The sequence below is a fragment of the Pan troglodytes genome, chromosome 7, assembly GCF_028858775.2.
Source record: "Pan troglodytes isolate AG18354 chromosome 7, NHGRI_mPanTro3-v2.0_pri, whole genome shotgun sequence".
In the NCBI taxonomy this organism is placed as follows: domain Eukaryota; kingdom Metazoa; phylum Chordata; class Mammalia; order Primates; family Hominidae; genus Pan; species Pan troglodytes.
Window position 1 is genome coordinate 100,156,807 of NC_072405.2, and position 3,559 is coordinate 100,160,365.

Below are 3,559 nucleotides of genomic sequence, written 5' to 3' on the forward strand. Positions count from 1 at the left end.
TATCCTGGGTAAAAAGAACAAAACTGGACGAATCACATTACCAGGCTTCAAATTATACTACAGAGCTATAGTGACCAAAATGACATGGTATTGGCATAAAAACAGACATAAAGACCAGTGGAAGAGGGCCCAGGCACAGTGGCTCATGCCTGTAATCCAAGCATTTTAGGAGGCCGAGGCGTGTGGATCCCTTGATGTCACTTTGAGATCAGCTTGGCCAACATGGTGAAACCCTGTCTCTACTAAAAGTACAAAAATTAGCTGGGCATGGTGGCTCACACCAGTATTCCCAGCACTTTGAGCACTTTTGGAAGGCCAAGGCAGCACTTGAGGCCAGGAGTTCGAGACAAGTCTGGCCAACATGGTGAAACCATGTCTCTACTAAAAATACTAAACTTAGCCAGGCATGGTGGCACACACTTGTAATCTCAGCTACTTGAGAGGCTGAGGAAGAAGAATCGCTTGAACCCAAGAAGTGGAGGTAAAAGTGGGCCGAGATCTTGCCACTGCACTCCAGCCTGGGTGACAGAGGCTGACTCCATTTCAAAAAAAAAACAACAATGGAACAGAATAGAGAACCCAGAAACAACTCCATATATCTGCAGTCATTTTCGACAAAGGTGCCAAGAATACACATTGGAGAAAGGACAGTCTGTTTAATGAATGGTGCTGGGAAAACTGGATAGCCATATGCAGAAGAATGAAAGTAGACCTCTATCTCTCACCATACACACAAATCAAATCAAAAAGGATTAAAGACTTAAATCTAAGATCTGAAACTATGAAACTACTAAAAGAAAACATTGAGGAAGCTCTCCAGGACATTGGGCTGGGCAAAAGAGTTGCTGAGTAATACCCTAAAAGCACAGGCATCCAAAGCAAATATGGATAAATGTGACCACACCAAGATAAAAAGCCTCTGCACCGCAAAGGAAACAATCAACAAAGAGACAATCCACAGAACGGGAAAAAAATATTTGCAAACTATCCATCTGACAAGGGATTAATAACCAGTATATATAAGGAGCATGAACAACTTAATAGGAAAAATTATAATAATCTGAGTTTAAAAAGGACAAAAGGGCCAGGCACCATGGTTCCCACCTGTAATCCCAGCACTTTGGGAGGCCAAGGCAGGAGGATCACTTGAGGCCAGGAGTTCAAGACCAGCCTGGGCAACATGGGCAGGCTGTTTTTTTGTAGAAACCCCATCTCTACAAAAAAAAAAAAAAAAGAAAAAAATTAAAAGAAAATTTAGCTAGGTGTGGTGGTGCACACCTCTGGTCCCAGCTACTCAGGAGGCTGAAGTGGGGGGATTACTTGAGCCCAGGAGTTCGAAGCTTCAGTGAGCTAGATCAAACCACTGCATTCCAGCCTGGGTGACAGAGCAAGAACCTATCTCTCAAAAAAAAAAAAAAATTTAAAATGGGCAAAAGATGTGAATAGACATTTACCAAAAGAAGGCATACAAATGACAAATAAGTATATGAAAAGGTGCTCAACATCACTCATCATCAGAGAAATGCAAATCAAAACTACAATGAGATATCATTTCATCATAATTAAAATGGCCTATATCCAAAAGACAGGCAATAACAAATGCTGATGAGGATGTGGAGAAAAGAGAACCCTTGTACACTGTTGGTGGGAATGTAAATTAGTACAGCCACTACGGAGAATAGTTTGGATATTCCTCAAAAAGCTAAAAATAGAGCTACCACATGATCCAGCAATGCCACTGATAGGTATATACCCCAAAGAAAGGAAATCAGTATATCCTAAGATATACTTGCACTCCCATGTTTATTGCAGCACTGTTCACAACAGCCAAGATTTGGAAACAACCTAAGTGTCCATCAATAGACAAATAAAGAAAATGTGGTTTATGTACACAACGTAGTAGCATTCAGCCATAAAAATGAATGAGATCCTGTTATTTTCAACAAAATGGATGCAACTGATGTCATTATTTTAAGTGAAATAGGCCAGGTACAGAATGACAAACTCTGCATGTTCTCACTTATTTGTGGGAGCTAAAAATTAAAACAACGGAATTAACAGAGAATAGAATGATGGTTACAAGGCTGGGCAGGGTAGTGGGGAATTAAGGGGCAGAGTGGGGATGGTTAATAGGTACAAAAGTATAGACAGAATTAGATCTAGTATTTGACAGCAGGAGAGTGACTAGTCAACGATAATTCATTGAACATTTTAAGATAACTAAGTATAATTAGATTGTTTGTAGCACAAAGAAAGGATAAATATTTGAGGTGATGGATACTCCATGTACCCTGATGTGATTATTACTTATTGTATGCCTGTATCAAAATGTCATATACCCCATAAATATATATACCATGTACTCACAAAAAATAAAAATTTAAAAGAATTATCTGGATTGGATTGGCATAGCTTTCAGGAATTAATATGTTTATTTTTAATTTTTTTGGTTACATAGTAGGTGTATATATTTAAAAATACGGAACGCTTCACGAATTTGCGTGTTATCCTTGGGAAGGGGCCATGCTAATCTTTATATTATTCTAATTTTAGTATATGTGCTGCAGAATTAAGCACTGCTTTTAGGAATTTAGGTACTTTATTTATTTATTTATTTATTTTTGAGACGGAGTCTCGCTCTGTCGCCCAGGCTGGAGTGCAGTGGCGCGATCTTAGCTCACTGGAAGCTCCGCCTCCCGGGTTCACGCCATTCACCGTGGTCTCGATCTCCTGACCTCGTGATCTGCCCGTCTCGGCCTCCCAAAGTGCTGGGATAACAAGCGTGAGCCACCGCGCCCGGCCAGGTACTTTATTATTATTTTTTGATACGGAGTCTCACTCTTTGGCCCACGCTGAGTGCAATGGCGCGATCTCAGCTCACTGCAACCTCCGCCTCCCGGTTTCAAGCGATTCTCCTGCATCAGGCTCCTGAGTAGCTGGGATTACAGGCGCGTGCCACCACGCCCGGGGCTAGGTTTTGTATTTTTAGTAGAGACGGGTTTCACCATGTTGGTCAGGCTGGTCTGGAACTTCTGACCTCAGGTGATCCGTCCGCCTCGGCCTTCCAAAAGGAATTTAGGTACTTTAAAATGCTGTTATGTATGTTAACGGAAAAGTAACTACATGCTTCATTTTCAGAACCAACATTCAAATGAAATGAACGTGTCAAATCGACAAAAGCTCAAAAAAGAGAAAAACATATAATTCTTAAAAGTGGTTAATATACTCTTAGATTGCATAACCCTGGTGGCAGTCTGGGTCCTATGATTTTCTTTTAAGCTCCCAAGACTCTAAAATACCTGCTCATCACAAGTTTGTTCAGTGACAACACTCAGTAAAACTTAACATTTGTTTTACAAAATTATGTTGAAAGATATAAACATACGTATATTTGAAGCACAAAAATAATTACGGCTTTTTTTGGAAGCGGAGTTAGACATTTCCGTAGAAAAGTAGATGCAATCAATCTCTCCTGATTTTTGTCCTCCCCACCTTTAATTTTTGACAAACCGAATAACGACACTCACTATTGAGTACTTTTCTAACTCCCTACTGCATC

General features: G+C 40.3%; 1 non-coding gene across 1 annotated transcript; it reads right to left on the bottom strand.

Annotated features, from left to right (window-relative positions):
• Positions 1-2,473: 2,473 nt before the first annotated feature.
• Positions 2,474-2,577, bottom strand: LOC112204238 (U6 spliceosomal RNA). The gene has a single exon (XR_002937816.3). It is a non-coding gene; the product is annotated as a U6 spliceosomal RNA (small nuclear RNA).
• Positions 2,578-3,559: the final 982 nt, after the last annotated feature.